The sequence below is a fragment of the Nicotiana sylvestris genome, chromosome 12, assembly GCF_000393655.2.
Source record: "Nicotiana sylvestris chromosome 12, ASM39365v2, whole genome shotgun sequence".
Lineage (NCBI taxonomy): Eukaryota > Viridiplantae > Streptophyta > Magnoliopsida > Solanales > Solanaceae > Nicotiana > Nicotiana sylvestris.
The window spans coordinates 152,531,209-152,550,909 of NC_091068.1; positions in this window are offsets into that span (position 1 = coordinate 152,531,209).

Genomic DNA, 19,701 nt, shown 5'->3' on the forward strand with positions numbered 1-19,701 from the left:
AGAATGTGAAGTTTTTCTTAAAGGTTCCGCATCCTCCCGAGGATAAGTACAGACGTCTCCGTACCGATCCACGAGACTCTACTAAACCTGCTCATGACTCGTGAGACCTATATAACCTAGGCTCTGATACTAACTTGTCATGACCCAAAATCGTCCCGATCGTGATAGCGCTTTCGTGAAACTAGGCCAGCCGACACAACTCTCGAATCAACCATTTTCCAATAAAAGTTGTTTTTATACCATTTATAAACAATAATCTCATAATGAAAATTTAAAAGAAAAGTGCGGATTAATTACACAAGCCCAACATCGGGGTGTCACTAGTCATGAGCATCTACCAAGGTCTGAGTACAACAAAACAGTCAAAAATGTACTAAGTACAGTAATGAAAATAAGAGTCAGGAAGCAGTGCTGCGAACGTCGTGCCGCCACCTTGCTAACTATGATGACTCCGCGTCTGGGCAATCAACACCCGCTACCGGGTTCCGAAATACCTGAATCTGCACACGAGGTGCAAGAAGTAATATGAGTACTCCAACCCAGTAAGTAATAAGAGTAAATAAAGACTGAGTAGTAGGAAACGATGAATCCACATTTATGATAAACTAAATAAGAACATCATGCTTTCAAATCAGAATAAGAGTCAATCGTCCCATTTAAAATCCAGCCTTTGGTAAAATCATTTAAAATGCTTTCCAACAGTTTCAGTAGGGGTTCAATACCATTTATAATAAAAGAGGTAAAAACCATAATCGGCCCCCTCAGGCAAAAACATAGTTCATATACAACCCCTCAGCATAACAGAAATTCACAACCCTTTTCGTAACCTAAAAACTTCAGTTTAAATGAAAGAATATTTAAAACATTGTTCAACATTTCCAATAGAGGCTCGGTCTAAAGATGAGTGAAAGCAATAATTAAATCAACATATTCAATAGAAACTCACTTAAAGGAGGAGTGAAAAAAATAGTAAGTTCATAAACAGGACCCTCCGACAAAGTATCACTCATGTACATGTATATCTATAGCCCTTCGGGCAAGCCTCTCAGTCCCTCGTGACTCAAATCTGACCAATCAATGCTCACACTCAGCACTCACACTCGATAGGTACCATATAGTAACTAATGCGACATGCAGCCCGATCCGTATATCACTGCAGCATGCAACCCGATCCATGTATATATATATATATATATATATATATATATATATATATATATATATATATTGCTGCAGCGTGCAGCCCGATCCATAAATATATAATCCTCACAACCAGGCCCTCGGTCTTTCTCAGTCATTAACCTCACTATCATACCCTCGGTCTATCTCAGTCATTAACTTTACAATCAGAAACTCGGTCTATCTCAGTCATTAACCTCACAATCAGACCCTCGGTCTATCTCAGTCATCAACCTCACAATCACTCGGACCATCAGTAAAATAGGGAACTCAGCCCAAACAGTTTTCACATTTTAAGAAGTAAAGTGATAAAACCAGATTTAAACAATAACAGGTAAAACAATACTGGGGATATGCTTTCTAAACAAATAGAGTGAGGAAAAATAGTGAAAATGCCTCTAAGGGTCTCAACAGGTCGGCACAAGGCCCCAAACATGGCATACCGCCCAAGATGTAATATCAATCTCTAAAACATGGAATATCATAAGATTTCAAACCAAATACGCGACTTAACAGTCGTACGGGACGGACCAAGTCACAATCCCCAACGGTGTATGACTCTACGCTCGTCATCTAGAGTGTGCGTCACCTTAAAGTAGGACAACAATGTGAAATCCGGGGTTTCAAACCCTCAGGACAGCATTTACAATCATTACTTACCTCGATCTGGTCCAAACTCTAGCCCGCGATACCTTCACCATCACGAATCGACCTCCGGATGCTCCGAATCTTGCCACAATCAGTACATAACTATTAAAATATGCTAAGGGAACAAAGCCCACTCGAAAATATCCAATTTACATCAAAAATCTCGAAATTACTCAAACCTGGCCCACGTCTCGGAATCCGATAAAAGTCATATCAATAGAATCCTCATCCTCTCACGAGTCTATACATACCAAGAACATCAATATCAGACCTCAAATGAACCCACAAATCCCAATTTCTAGGACTCCAATTACAAGCCCTAATTCCCCAATTTTAGGCTTTAATTTCCACATATTTCATGATTAAACAAGTAAGAATCAACATAGGATAGAGTATAGAGTTCAAAAATCTTACCTCCAAGTGTTACCCTTCGATTCCCTCTTCAATCTTTCTCAAAAGCTCCAAAAATCGTTCAACAATGGAGAAAATAGACCAAAGCTCGCGAAACTCATTTTTAAACATTCTGCCCAAGTAAAATTTCCTTCTTCGCGAACGCGGTCAAAGCCTCGCGTTCGTGAAGCACAAAATAACCTTGACCAGAATTTCCTCTTCGCGATCGCGACCTTCCCATCGCGAACGCGATGCTTCCTCGGACTAAACCTTCGCGATCGCGTTACACCACTTACGAACACGATGAATAAAATGCCTCAAGCCCAGCTGATCAAATTACTCTATGCGAACGCGGAGATTCACCCGTGAATGTGATGCCCAAACAATCAGCCCTTCGCGAATGCGGCGCCTTCCTCGCGAACACGAATGCTAAAATTCCAGCCTTCACCAGCTAACCCTTCGCGAGCGCGAGGGCCTACTCGCGAACGCGAAGGCCATTTCTCTGCAACACTGATTAGCAATTTTCTGTAATTCCAAACAACATAAAATGATCTGATTTACCTTCCGAAACTCATCGGAGGCCCTCAGGACCTCAACCAAACATGCCAACATATCCCATAACCTCATTCAAACTTGTTCCAACCTTCGGAATGCTCAAAACAATATCAAAACACCAAAATCACATCGGATTCAAGCCTAAGAATTTCAAGAACTTCCAAATTACGCTTTTGATAAAAAACCCGACCAAACCACGTCCGAATGACCTGAAATTTTGCACACATGTCACAAATGACACAACTGAGTTGCTAAAACTTCCGGAATTCTATTCTGACTCCTATATAAAAATCTCACCCATCAATCGGAAAATACCGAAGTCTCAATTTGCCAATTCAAGCCTAAACCTTCCACGGACTTCCAAAGTGCATTCCGATCATGCTCTTAAGTCCCAAATCACCTAACAGAGCTAACCAAATTATAAAAATTCCGATCTGAGATCATATACCAACAAGTCAAATCTTGGTCAAACTTTTAAAATTTTAAGTTTTATATTGGGAGCTGTTCTTTCAATTCATTCTGATTACCCTAAAAACCAAAACCAACAATTTAAATAAGTCATAATACTTCACACAGAGCTTGTCATGCCCGAGAACTAGAGAGCGAAGTGAAAAAGCGCAAAACGACTGGTTGGGTCGTTACAAGAAGGCAGAAGAAAAGGCATATTCCAGCTACCGAGTCATCAAAAATAACATTTAAATGTGGTCGTTGTAGAAGAATTGGTCATCATAAAACAACTTGTATATATTCTTGGGCAGTCCATCCATTTCCAAGAAAGCATAGAGTATAGTAGATATATCCACTTATGTTTATCGACTCTTTTAAGTTTTTGCTATAAATTGGATTTATTTAGATTATTCTTAGTTGAGCAGATGTCTTAATTTACAAAATTTCTTTCTGCTTATGTTCTTTTTGTTTCATTGGATTCAAAGTTCAAAAGTTAAGGACAAACAGTCCTTAAGTTTGATTTACATATTCAAAAGTTAAGGACATGCAATCCTTATGTTTGACTTACTTGTTCAAAAGTTAAGGACATACAGTCCTTAACTTTGAGTTCAAAGTTCAAAAGTTAAGGACTGTCTGTCCTAAAATTTTGAACTTGAAACTCAAAGCTATAAATTGGATTCATTTAGATTATTCCTATTTGAGCAGATGTTTGAATTTTCAAAATTTCTTTCTGCTTACGTTCTTTTTGTTTCTTTTGAGTTCAAAGTTTAAAAGTTAAGGACAAGAGTCCTTAAGTTTGACTTGCAGGTTCAAAAGTTAAGGGTAGACATTCCTTAAGTTTGAATTACAAGTTCAAAAGTTAAGGATTCAATTTCAAAAGTTGAGGACACATGGTCCTGAACTTAGACTTTCAAGTTCAAAAGTTAAGGATACTTGGTACTCAAGTTTGAGTTTCAAGTTCAAAAGTTAAGGACATTTGGTCCTGAAGTTTCTGTTTCAAGTTCAAAAATTAAGGACACATGCTCCTGAACTTTGACTTACAAGTTCAAAAGTTAAAGACACTTAGTCCTTAACTTTGAATTTGAAGTTCAATTACACTTGGTCATGAACTAATACTAACAAGCTCAATGGATAAATCAATACTTGACAGAAACAAAGAAATTAATAACATGATGCCTTCATATTACTTCTGAAATTGTAATTTTGCATAGCTGTGAAAAAATATTATGCTATGCAAACAAAATAAAAGTGCCTTTTGAGGAATTTACAGGATATTTCAGAATTCATATGGATTCTTTACATCAATTTTATACAAAAAATCAACCACAACTAACTTTATTTACAACTAAACTACAACTCCTTCGGACAACAAGTTTCATTTTCACTATCATAGTCATCACCAATATTTTATGGTGGTGTATCATAACCAGAATTTCTTTTTCACTCACCATGTGCCCAAAGATTTGCGGCAAGTTCTTTTCTAAAGTCTTTTATGTCTTCAGGTTGGAATTTCTCCACATCCTTTCCAATCATCAACAACTCCACATACTTGATTAGGAATGTACCACAATCAGACCTAAGAAAAATATAAGATATGGAGTCAATTAAACAATAAATCTAAAGTACATATAATTATATAACAAATAACAACATGTACGATCCAGTTTGGTGTGGTGATCTTTGCCACTGAATATCAAGTTTGTTGAATGCATTTCCAAAAGACTTGTGATGTTTCAAACTGTGAGAACTTTAGCAAGTGGGGAATCATGCGTGCATACATTTCAATGTGATTCATTCCTGCCTCATATGACTCACCATATATGGAATCATACACATCAATCTTTTTCTCATTCAAGTCCAATACTCCCAAAAGAAAATGTGTCACAACATTATCATCTTCTGAAGGAAGCCGACATGGAAAAAAGATTTTGTCAACCTTTGTCCAAGCAATTCCACATCTACGACTGTCACCCCACACATATGGTGTCAGAAACAATTGATTATCACCACACCAAAACTCATCTGCAACATCTTCATTGAAATCCTTATACACAAGCACCATATAGTTATCAAAAAGTATATCTATAGTTGTGCAACAAAAATGATGGTCGCGAGGGTGGTGGTATTCCTTCTTTCTCAGATAATATAGGGCAATGTCAATATGCTTCATAGAAAGGCAAAAAATAAAACAAATCCATCAGTCATAAAATAATTAAAAAATGATAAATTAAGAATAAAGAAATAAATGCCTTGCGAATTATCAAACTTTATCATCAAGTACAAAGCTACTATCTGAAAGCTCAAGGAAGAACATTTTGCTACTGATTTTTTGATGATACAATTTGTATGGATTCTTTCTCACACCATTATCATCAGCATATATATCAGTTTGTCTCCTGAAAATTTTGAAAATATCAAAGTTAGAAGTTAGTCCTGAACTTAGCCTTTCAAGTTGAAAAGTTAAGGACACTTGGTCCTGAAGTTTGAGTTTCAAGTTGAAAAGTTAAGGACACTTGGTCCTGAAGTTTGAGTTTCAAGTTCAAAAGTTAAGGACACATGGTCCTGAACTTAGACTTACAAGTTCAAAAGTTCAGGACACTTTGTCCTTAACTTAGACTGACAAGTATAAAAGTTAAGGACATGCTTTAACTTCAAGTTTCAAGTTCACACATGGTCCTGAACTTAGACTTTCAACTTCAAAAGTTGAGGACACTTGGTCCTGAACTTTGAATTCCAAGTTGAAAAGTTAAGGACACTTGGTCCTTAACTTTGATTTTCAAATTCAAAAGCTTACAATCACAGAAGTTAAGGACACTTAACTTTAGGAATTTCAATATCAATACACTTAGTCCTAAATTTAAAATTACAAGTTAAGAACACAAATTTAAGCAATTAACAAATAATGAAATACATTAAGGGACTTACTATTTTTTGCGACCTTTCCTTTTCTCCTTGCCAAACACACAATGAATTTCTTCAATAATTTTTCATCATCTTTGGCATAATGAAAAATACATCTACGAGTATATGTTGAATTTATCCAGCCCGAATTCTTGGGAGTATTTTCATTGTGTGCCATCGATGTTCCTGTTTTTCTTTCCTGATCAAAAGGAGATTTCAACTGCCAACTAAGCTTCTTATTCCTTTTACCTCGACCAAGCTCTTCTTCAATATTTCTTTCAACCTCCATAGACAAACCCCCATCAATGCTCATTTATGTACTTGGAGGAGTAGGAGTAAGAATAGAAAATAACGGACCATCATAACCAATACTATCTCTCTTTCTTTTCCTAGTATATTGGTTAAGAGCTTCATTATTATTTTGCTCTGCAGACATCACTATATATATATATAATTTGCTTCAAGTCGTCAAATGAAGAGACAAAAACTAAGACACAATCAATAAATGTCTTGTTCACACTGCCTTCTTGTGTTTTTTCAACAGACAATTGAGCTGACATATTGGTTGCATTATCTTTATCTTCCAACTGAACATTTTCTTTATCTTGCAACTGTTCTCCATGTTCTTCAGTTGCAAGTTCACAAGATTCTGCAAAATATTTATAAGATCTAACACAATTAATACTTGTTACTAATTTTTGATTAAAACAAACATGTATAAAATTAAAAAGATCACTGTCTAACCGTTTGCAATTGTCAAGATCATCCGAGTTAAATCATTATCTTCACTAGCATTTTCTTGGCTTCCAATATTGTCGGTAAGAGAGCGAGGTGTAGAGAGATCATATGTTTCATCTATGCATTTGGAAACAATCTCACTTATGCTTGTTCCTTCGGTATTTTCTAGGTCTTGAGATTGTACTCCACTTTTCTCTTGATACTTCACTCCAGATTCTTCCCTTGTAGCTTCAAAAGATTTTGTAATATTTACAAGTAATACTCATTCTAATAGTTCACTAAAACTAACATTCAGCATATCATGAAAATTTCATCTAACCTTGATTGGCATAATTTTGAACTCCAAATTTCTCTTTATATGATAGAGGTGTAGGCATATCATATGTTCCTTCTAAACATTTTCATACAATCTCACTGACACTTGTTCCCAATGGGCTTTCTAAATCCTGAGATTGTACTCCACATTTACAATTTTTTTCTGTTACTCCTGTCTATTTTGGTTTTTCCTGCTCTTGACATTCTACTACATCTTGAACTTCCACTCCATCAATAGATTCTACAAATATTTGTAATCACAAAAAAGTTTAAATGTATTACGCTATTGAATATAAATTTCAATGAAAAAAAAAATTTCAAAATCTATATCTAACCTTTCCCAATTTCAGTGCCGATATCAGTTTCATCATCTAGATGTGCATCTCTAAAATCGCTTTCATACTGAACTTCTGCATGCACAACCATATCATCACGTTCATCACCACCTATATCTTTGTTAATTGTAACAGTAGGCTCTGTACCATGACAATGATCATCAACTCCATCTTTAGTAATTGGAACACTAGATTCTCTCTCTATGTTCCTTTCATCAGGTTTCACATAAATCTTCAACAAAGTATCAAACTTTAATCCTAGACTTTTTTTAAATCCTGTGAAAGAAACTAAGTTAGAAAGTTAAGGACAGGTAGTCCTAAACTTCAAGTTACAAGCAAAGAAGTTAATGACAGGCAATCCTTAACTTAGAGTAACAAGTTCAAAAGTTAAGGACATGCAGTCCTTAACTTTGAATTCCAAGTTAAAAAGTTAAGGACACTTGGTCCTGAACTTCAAGTTTTAAATTGAGAAGTTAAGGACACTTGGTCTTGGACTTCAAGTTTCAAGTTCAAAAGTTCAGGACAGAAGGTCCTGAACTTAGACTTACAGGTTCAAAAGTTAAGGACACTTGGTCCTAAACTTCAAGTTTTAAGTTCAAAAGTTAAGGACAGACACTCCTTAACTTATAGTTACAAGATCAAAAGTTAAGGACAATAGGTCATTAACTTCAAGTTTCAAGTTCAAAAGTTAAGGACAGACAGTCCTTAACTTTGAATTCCAAGTTCAAAAGTTAAGGACAATGGTCCTGAACTTAGACTTACAAGTAAAAAAGTTAAGGACAGGCAGTCCTTAACTTTGAGTTACAAGTTCAAAAGTTAAGGACACAAGGTCCTGAACTTAGACTAACTGAAATTAAAGATATTACCTTGATTTTATTTTCAATCTTTTTTCCGATACATATATTTTCTGATTTATTCTAGTAACTTCAGCATGCAGATCCTTTTTAAAACTTTCTGATAATCTCTGAATCAAAAACCATAGAAACAAAAAAGTCTCTTAAGCAAAAAAATAATCAAATAAAAAACTAATGCTATTCAAAGGCAGAAAACCTACTTTAACAATTTTCTTAAGCATGGCTTCATCAAATTGTGTGGAAGAAGCCATTGAGCTTTGATCTTGAGAAATTGGCTCATGCACACTAATAGGCTCTGTATCTTCTTCAATAGGAATAAATGGTGCCACCTCGATCAACTTATACAACTATTATATAACAAAAAAAAAACATAAGTTTTCAAAACTAAAACAAATAAACAAAAAAATAGCTAGTAATTAGATTAGCTTACATTTTCATTATGGAAGTATTTTTTACACAGAGAATCATACTGTGGAGATTTCATTTCTAAATAACATAACATCCGTGGAAAACCACATTCTCGGAAGTTCACAAATTGTTTTTCCTGAAAAATAGGCAATACTTCCATAATCCAAACACAAAAAGCAAAAGGAAAGCCAAGTATAATGTAGCTATCCTTGTCTTTCTCATTCTCATTCTCATTGGGCTTCAAACAACTCTTCAATGATTTTAATAACGTTTCATAAGAAAGAGAGCCCCAGTTGAAAGAAGGACAGAGTTCATCATTGTCTACAATTTTAATATCTGCTCGGACACATTCCTATTCTTCCGCTTCCCCATCAAAACAGATTCAACAAAATAAATTATTGCCAACTTCACAGCATCATCATCACTGCCTACAAATGATGCAGCTGTACCATTTGGGTGACTAGTAATAAAATTAAACAAATCACCCAACTTAACTCTATCCTTTCCGGGGAAATAGACTTTCGAAGGCCTATTCTTTTTTTCATGCAAACCTTTGATGTCTAGTGAAGAATAACACTTCAAACCAGTAATTATATGAAATGCTTCACGTGTAAATTTAATTTCATGGTCAAAAACCTTGAATGTTATCGAATCAGGGTCATTATTTACAATTTTTGAAAGCAATACACAGTGAATAAGTTTATCATAGAACTTCACATTTTGTAATCAGAAAAAGTTTCCGAAAATACCATCCCTCAACTTCTTCCACTACCTGTTTGACAAAAATGTTTGATTGTTTCCTTATACTGTAAATCTCCTTTCTAATAGATCATAAACTTATGCCAAACATCAAACTCGAACACATGATCTCCTTCCATTATCACACTACAAAGAAGGAAAAAGAACATAAAAGATTAGCACTAAAAGATTAGGACATAAAGTTACAACTTGAAAAGTTCGAGGCACTTGGTCCTGAACTTCAAGTTTCAAGTAAAAAAGTTAAGGACATGCAGTCTTTAACTTAAAGTTTCAAGTTGAAAAGTTAAGGACAATAGGTCCTAAACTTCAAATTTCAAGTTCAAAAGTTAAGGACACTTGGTCCTTAACTTCAAGTTTCAAGTTAAAAAGTTAAGGACATGCAGTCCTTAACTTATAGTTTCATGTTGAAAAGTTAAGGACACTAGGTCCTGAACTTCAAGTTTCAAGTTCAAAAGTAAAGTACAGTTGGTCCTTAAGTTTGAACTCCAAGTTCCAAAGTTAAGGACACTTAGTCCTGAACTTTGACTTACAAGTTCAAAAGTTAAGGATACTTGGTCCTTAATTTAGATTTACAAGTTAAAAAGTTAAGAACAGACAGTCCTTAATTTATAGTTTCAAGTTGAAAAGTTAAGGACACTTGGTCCTGAACTTCAAGTTTCAAGTTCCAAAGTTAATGACACTTGGTCCTGAACTTCAAATTTCAAGTTCAAACGTTAAGGACACTCAGTCCTTAACTTTGAGTTCCAAGTTCAAAAGTTAATGTCACTTGGTCCATAACTTTTATGAACACAGTTAACTAAAAATTCATAAACACAGTTAGCTTATGAATTCGTACAACTATTTTTATGAAATGTCCTTACATAATCACATATATTGATTGAACAACAAACACATTTCCATATCAAAAATTTCTGAATAACTTCCTCACAAAAATACGTTACTTATTCGACACTAAATCAACTTATAATCTTTAATTTTGAAATTTCACACATACTTGACACATCATTGATCACGATTACACATATACAAAAATAAAAATGCATAAAAGCAAAAAAAATTACCAGTTCGATCATTCGATGCAGAGAAGATGACAAAGAAGATGAAGAAGGAGAAAGATAAAGTGCAGTTGGTTTGTATGCGAGGACGATACAGATACTGAGGAGCACATGAAACTTGCCTCTCAAATTTTCCCTCTGAATGAATAAAACAAGGGTTTGGGAATATAAGAATTGAATAAAGGGTAAAACTGTCTTTTCAAAACAACTTTAATAAAGTAGTGACTATTTTGCTGAGCATTAGAATTAGTGAATAAAAAATAAAGACCACCTTAGTTAGTGGCTACCACACGCCATTTTTACACATCCAGTTCTGTCTTTTAAAATGTACAGTGTATGTCACGACCCAAATCTCGACCCTAGTCATGATGGCGCCTCTCGTGAAGACAAGGCCAGTCAGTCTAACCCAAATCGTCCTTTAAAACAGTAATTTAACACAAATATAGTATAAACATGGTTTAATTGTACCAAATAGCAGAAAGTATGAATAAGAAATGCGGAAATCCAGCCCGACACAGTCCTAATCGGGGTGTCATAAGTCATGATCATCTACTAGGGTATAAATACAACTGAAAGCCTGGAGTGTACAAATACAGACTAATAAAATGAGGAGGGAGAAAAGCAGTGCTGCGAACGCCGGCAGCTACCTTGCTAAACCCTGATGACTTTGCCTCCGATCAGCCAAAACATACCTGAATCTGCACACAAGGTGCAGAGAGTATTGTGAGTACTCCGACTCAGTGAGTAATAATAATAAATAAAGACTGAAGGCAAGAAATCACGCAAAAACACAAGGTATTCCATACTGAAGCAGTAACATCACTTTAAACAGTAAAACAGTGAGAAATCAAGTAAAAATCCCTTTTTCCAACAAGTAAAGCAAGTAGTTTACAAGTGAGTAACAAAAATGATAGAAATGTAAACAGCCCCTCGGGCAAAACATGTACAATAAACCGCCCCTTGGGTATAATATCAATAGAACGAGCCCCTCGGGCTCAATATCATAACAGTGCCAGCCCCTCGGGCTCAATATCATAACAGTAACAACCCCTCGGGCTCACTCTCAAAATAGTATCAACCCCTCGGGCTACCTCACAATCACTCATATCAGCCCCTCGGGCATAATATCAATCACTCAAAACAATGGGTACCCGCGCTCACTGTGGGTGTGCAGACTCCGGAGGGGGCCCTTACGGCCCAAACGCTATATCAAGCCACCTTATGGCATCATCACTCAACATATCCTCACATCACTCAGGCCACCGCATGGTATATAAAGTATCTTAGGCCCTAGGCCTCATATCACTCGGCCTCACACACTCAAGACACCTCGTGGCATAAATAGTATCTGAGGACCTCGGCCTCATATCACTCAGCATATCCTCACATATGGCCCTCGACCTCACTCAGTCCGGAAATCATCATAAGCCCTTCGGGCATTTGTAAAATAGTAGTTCTCAGCCCAGAATACCATTTAGATATATCATTTGAGTTTTCAAATCTGCATAAAAGCGGCTGAGTTTGTAAAACAATAATTATCAAGAGGACTGAGTTTAAATATAAGTCAAAACAGTGAGGAAAATTCCCAAAGGATTCAAATAATTGGTACGAAGCCCAAGTATGGCAATCAACCCAAATCATGATGATAACAAATAAGTTTCAATCAAATATGCGGTAAAATCATCAATCGGGATGGACCAAGTCACTATCCCCGGTAGTAAAAAACCTCGCGCTCATTATCCAGCGCGTGTCTCACCTCAATATAGCACTACGATGTGCAAATCTGGGGTTTCAAACCCTCAGGACATAATTTACAATCATTACTCACCTCGAACCGGCGAAATCTCTAGCTCGCGATGTCTTTGCCCCTCAAATTGGCCTCCACATGCGTTGAATCTATCCAAAATCAGAACAAATACATCACAATATGCTAAAGGAGCAAAGCCCAAGCGAAAACAATCGAAAAGCATCAAAAATTCCGAAATTCGCAAAACCCGGGCCCCGAGCCCACTTCTCAAAACTCAGAAATTTTAACATCAACCCGAATCATACACTATCCTGAATTTTTTGCGATTACTGTTCACGCATTTTACTGTTCATGGTACTATATATAGTACTGTATACTGGGTACTATTCATATATACTGTACACGAGTACTGTACACGGATACTGTACATGTTTACTATACATGGTACTGTGCACAGATACTGTTCACGCATGTGTGGTTACTGTTCACACGTGCGAAAAATTCAGAAACTGCCCAGAAAATTGCAGAAGCTTTTTTTTTCACTAAAAAGACTCTAACTCCATCATACAAACTCAGAATTCGATGATTCTTGTTCCTATGAGTCACAAATAATAATACGAACATAGCCCTTCAGTCGAAACTCAATTCAGAGCTCATTTGCTCAGTTCAATTCCCATTTCGCTTGTTAAACAATTAACTCATATTTCGTGTCAAAAACCCAATCGCGACTTGATGAAATTAGACCAAACTTTCCAGATCAGTCCTATAATTCATTATCAAAATTCTGGAAGTCTCGAAATCAAATTCCGATCTCTAGAACTAAAAATGGACCTTTGGATCATTACATGCTTATGCTCAAAACGGTAAAATCTTCCAAAAACTCTTCCAAAACATATCCGAGCCTCATGGGACCCCGAACAATCATGCCAACACACCCCATAACATAATTCAAACTTGTTCCAACCATCGGAATGCTCAAAACAACAAATCACCCTCGGATTCAAGCCTAAGAATTCCAAAACTTCCGAAATCCGAATTCGATCAAAAAGTCGACCAAACGACGTCCAAATGACATGAAATTTTGCACACACATCAAAAATGACATAACGAAGCTACAACAACTCTCAAAATTCCATTCCGACCCTCGGATCAAAATCTCACCTATCAACCGGAATTTGCCAAAATATTAACTTTGCCAATTCAAGCCAAATCCTTCCACGGACTTCCAAAATGCATTCCGATCGTGCTCCTAAGTCATAAATTACCCAACAAAGCTATCCAAATCATAAAATTTCCGATACGAGCTCATATATAAATAAATTAACTCTTAGTCAAACCTTTCAAATTCAAAGCTTTCAACTGAGACTGTTCCTTCAAATTCATTCTGATTTTTCTGAAAACTAAAACTAACGATCTACATCAGTCATAATACGTTACACGGGGCAAGTCATGCCCGGGAACTGGCGATCAAAGTGCCAAAGTTCAAAACGATCGGTCGGATTGTTACAATGTATTTTCTTAGTTTAATAGGCGTCTACTAGTAAATAGAAAAAAGTGGAAAATCATTATAAAAGTAGAAAGAAAACTTTGAATTAAGCTACTCAAATCTTCATATTAGTAAATAATTTTTTTACAAACACATAACTAACATCTTATTAACTTGAATTTTCTTACCAATATAAATATTAATATTATGTTTCGTATGAATACTAAACTATACACAAAAAGTACAAAAAAAAAGAAAGAAAAAAAATCTCTTATTAAAATTTAGCTTTAGGCCACTAGTTTCATTGAGTCATCCTTGCTAGATCGACTCACCGCCCAAATAGATGAGCTAATTGTCGTGCCATTTGTTGGTATGTAGCTAATTGAGCGTACATGATTTCTCTAGTATATTACCTCAAATTGTGCATTTGAGATATACGAAGCTCCTTCACTGGCCAAATTATGGAATCTACAGACCATAATTTTGCGTGTATATTGACTGACACTTGCAACCCACTCAAGAGATCTAGATAATATTAGAAATAAGACTCTCGATGTTGGATCTTCAATACTTATCTCTAATTCTCTTTAGGTAGAAAGTCATGGTATTGGAGAACAACAATCGTTTCTCAATAACTAAAAGAACTCTCAATCTGAATAAGCTAAAGATTTCGAGCTTACGTATGGGTCTTGAGTTGTCTAATTGTCTCAGTTTTCAACAGGGTCTTGAGACACTAAGGCTGTCATCATTTCATTGGATTTGTAATCTTCAAATAGAAATAGAAAATAACTTGCATTCACATTATGATATTAGAAACTTAGGAACGTCCATTGTTGGGTGTCAAATAGGTATGGCTCGATCCAACATAAAAGTAAATGGTGCACTACCGAGGGTTGAACGGTACGAACCATATATGCATCTATTACCCCGCTCGGGAATCACACGTGCAACGCGGTCAAATATAAATAGACTCAATAACAAGCAGACAATAGTGTATATCTGAGAAGCAGTTATTCCAGAAATATTCAATTTCTCTTTAAAAAGGTAAAGGAAGAACTAATTTTGAACGGGTCAAAATGGATTGATTCAATAAATATGGGGGTCAATAACCCGCCCAAAAACTAAGTTACTTGGACTGAAATAAACTCGATCAAGTTAGCCACTAATTAGAAATGTCTTTACTCTTTAGCTATCGTTTAAAATGTATTTGCTCTTTAGCCAGTGCTCAATAAATTTTTATCTGCCCGGACGAAAATACCCTTGTGCTAGACATGGGTGTTGTGTAAATATTAAGGACATGTTGTCCTTAATTTCATGAATGTTGTGTAAATATTAAGGACAAAGTATCCTGTCATGTCCTTAACTTCATATGTGCAGTGTAAATGTTAAGATATGGCGTCCTTAACTTCATGCGTGCAGTATAAATGTTAAGCACATAATATCCTTAACTTGTATTTGCACTTTCTGCTGTTAAACTTTAGGACCTCATGTTCTTAATTTCATATGTATAGGGTTAATGTTAAGGACATGGTGTCCTTAACTTTATGTGTGCAGTGTAAATGTTAAGGACATAATGTCCTTAACTTTATGAGTGTTGTGTAAATATTAAGGACATGATGTCCTTAACTTCATGAATGCTGTGTAAATATTAAGGAGAAAGTGTCTTGTCATGTCCTTAACTTCATGTGTGCAATGTAAATGTTAAGGACATGGCGTCCTTAACTTCATGTGTGCAGTGTAAATGTTAAGGACACCATGTCCTTAACATTTACACAGCACTCATGAAGAAAGGGTAAAAACATCTTTTCGTATTAATTTTAATAGAGTAGTGGCTATTTTTGCTCAGCATTAAAAATACTGGATAAAAACTAAATACCATATTAAATAGTGGCTATCCCAATATTTGGGTCATAGCCCAAGCCCAACTCTTACCAAGCTTTAGTTAATGCATGCTATTTTCTTATGAATTATTTAATTATCAAATAAGACTTTTTTTTGTTATGGTCATACATAAAATATCAAACAAAAAAGAATTATCTTAAAATATTTTAGCAAAGTTACTCATGGATCAATTTGGACTAAAATCAACTCAACTTTAAATGGACTGGTCAAGATGAGATGAGTTCAACACATGAGTGAGTCAATGAACTGCCCAACGTTGAATAGGTTGGATGGATTAAATGAGTTTGGACTCAAATTACTACCCCTAGCTCTTAATAAATGATGAAATTTTTACCTCATATAGCAAATATTAACACCTTATTTATTTTAAATAAATACCATTTAAAAAAATTATATTCTATAGATATCTTTTAATGTTTATAGCAAAATATCTAATTTTGATTACCTCCTACACCTAAGCCACTAAATACTCTATTTAGTTACACTATTTTCTTTCTCTCTCTACTTTGATACATCCCATTATCTTCCCACATCCCATTAAAATTTCCGGTCTCCTCCTCCTCCTAACGACATCTTCTCTTTGATTCACTTTATCTATGGTTTTTGATTGCTCTAGGTTTTGGTTTTTGTAGCTGTAGACATGTGATTTTTGACCCTCCCCTCAAGATTTTTTATATTTTAGCACGTAAATATTTAATTTAGGCCTAATATAGCTATTTCAAATAATTTTTACTCTTTTACTTTATTTTTATTACAAGAAAAATGAAAATTACCAAAAGAATAGTTTTATTAATGTGTTGTAGTCATTTTTAACCTTGAAAAATACCAAAAAATAGTTTATTTTAACGGTTGGTCTTATTTTAATAGTTATTTTATTTAAGTAGGACTAATTAATAAATGAGGTCATATTTTAGTCTCGTTCGTGGAGAAAGAATAAAACTTGGGCTCGAGCAACCCATTTTTAGGCCTAATTTTGGACCTAGATCATAATTCCCAAGCCCATAATTCCTAGGCCCATACCCCTAACTTAATCCCTACCCCTATATAATAGTACCTAATCCCTAAATTGACCTACACCCCTAAGACCTAGAGAAAAAAGATCCATTAGATCCTTCACCTACATAGAAGCGCCGCAACTCACGAGAGCCCACCCCCACGTTGGGTCGTCTTCTCCAGCAAACAAGGAATCTTCCATTTTACTGAGATTGAACAACCTAACCATGGCTGCTCCTTAACAAAAACCACACAGACCTCCACCATTCTTCATCTTCGTCACTCTACCTGAGCAGCAAAGGTCGACACTAGAACATCCATCAACTTTCTCTCCTTCATCTTCATAAAACCGTCTGAACACCCCTGTGAACTGACACCATAGCAAGCAGCCTCTGCTGCTTCTTCATGTCGTGACCCCTCGCCGGAAACAACCAGCGCACCACTGTCCAGTAGTCTACCAACCACCAGTCGTTGCTGCCTCTTGAGCACACGAGACCGAAGCCATCAGATGTTCACCCTCGAGAATCCTTACCCAGCTTTTTGGACCCATCTGCTGAAGAACAGTCGTAGACCTTCCATTTGTCGCCAAATTTCTGGCGAGCTAGAGGTCCGTTGAGTTCCGTCGAGGTTTTCAGTACAAAGTCGCATCGTATTTTCGATTCGAGGTTCATACTTTAGGGGTTGTCTGAAGGATTACCATCCGTCTTTTATAAACTGAGTTGAGGCATTTCTGTGTAAATATGGAGTTATTGAAGCATTTTACATTCCATTAAAAGAAGTAGAACTCCGTTCAACTGCTTTGTTGCTGTATTGGCAGGCATGTCCCTCCTATACTTGATGATTTCTGCCTAATTTAGTCTCCTTGATCATTTTGACTGAAATCATGGTTATTTTTACAAAATTTTGTATTATGTGTCTTGCCACTTTAAGTCATTGAGGTTAGCTCATTATTATAGTTAAAGATTGGATCTGATTTAATAAACTGAAGTACACCATGATGTGTAGTGTTAATCAATAGCTTGGTTTAATTTCAATTGGTATATCCATGGATGATTAATTATGTAACAAGTGGATACAGATTTGTTGCTTATCAATGGGATTGATTTGGTAAGGTCTCGTAAAGAAGAGTCTGAGGTGTCGTGAATCATTTGGACCTATCTTTGGGGTTTGCCTATTAGCTACACACTAGCTCTGTATCAGTAGTATTAGAAAATTAATTAATTCATGAACCTTCGTATTTTGTTTTAGGCGCATTTAATTAAATAAATTGTTACAGCTATTGATACGGTTCCCGTGACGTAGTTGTGATGCCTAATTTCTAAATCCGGGGTACATTTATGTGACCTGACCCCAATTTAATTTTGACAAAATAAACATGTTGTAGATCGTGGGTATGGTTCCCGTGACATGATTCACAAACGTGTAATCAATAATTAGTTGTAATAATTAGATTATTAAAAGCGGTTTTTAAAAGGAATAAAATGCACGTAGGTTTCAAAGATGTTTTAAAATCAAATAAATAGGCCAATAATAACAATTGAGCGACCGTGCTAAAACCACAGAACTCGGGAATGCCTAAAACCTTCTCCCGGGTTAACAGAATTCCTTACCCGAATTTTTGTGTCCGCGGATTGTAAAACAGAGTCAATCTTTCCTCGATTCGGGATTTGAACCGGTGACTTGGGACACCATAAAATATCCCAAGTGCCGACTCTGAATTTGATATAAATAATCCCGTTTCGATTGTCACTTAAATTGGAAAAAACTCCTTATGCCCTTTCGGGGTGTAGAAAAAAGGAGGTGTGACAGCTCTGGCGACTCTGATAGGGATAAGAACCCAGAACTTCTGGTTCAGGGTTCAAGAATTCGAGCTTAGAATAATTGTTATAATTGGCTTTATTTATTATCTGATTTTATTGCATATTTGAGCCTAATGTGCTAAATGCTGCTATTTACCGCTTTGATATTATTTGAACTGTATATAAACTATTACGAAGACCTTTTCTTCTCATCTTCGGGGATGTGCACGCTGATATGACTCCTCCTTTTGTTAGTGTCATACCTTGAAATAAGAAAAAGTCTCGGACAACTTACAAAGCCGGATGGCCTTTTGGTTCCCGGTACGTAGCCCCCTTCTCGGCTCGAGTTGTCCGCTCGGGTACACAAGTCTAGAACAATATACCCAGATTTTTAGCTTAGAATAACTCAGCCTCATGCCGGATCCCTAGTAGGAACGTTTGTTTGTACCATGTGCATTTGACTTTGGGGACTCAACACAGGAGTTGGATCCGTCTTGGACAGGTGCACCCAAATTAAAAGACTATCTTGATACATCTTACGTGCTACTTGCGATCTGTCTATTTCGGCTTGCATGCTGACTGACTTCTAGAATAGGGAAAGAAAATGAAAAAAAATGAAGATCGAAAAAAAGAGAAAAAAAAAGAGAGTGAGAGATAGGTATTTGAATTACCCTGAAATTCTTTTGAAATTTTGAAAAAAAAAGAAAAGTCATTTCAAAATAAGTCATATTTTCTTTTGTTCCGTCAAAACTGGGCGAACTACGCGGGTCTGATTCTCACCGGATGTGAGATACGTAGGCAAACCTCATCGGTTCCGGCCCATAATTTTCAAAAAATCCAAAAATAGTTTCCTTTACTTTCTCTCTAGAAGAGTCTTTTTTTTTTAGACCCCAATTTTCAAAAAATCCAAAAATATTTCCCATTACTTGCTTCTTTAGAAAGCCTTTCTTTAGATCTTAATTAATTTTTTTAAAAAAAATTATACAAAAATAATTTCTTTTAATTTCTTCCAAAAATCCAAAAATATTTTCATTCTTCTTTCAAAATTGAAAAGAAAATTCAAAAATTCAAAAATATTTTCTTTTTTAGAAGGATTTCTTTCATAAATTCAAAATAAAATTCCAAAAATATTTTCTTTCCTCTTTAGAATTTTTTCTTTTGAAATTCCAAAAAAAATATTCAATTTTTTC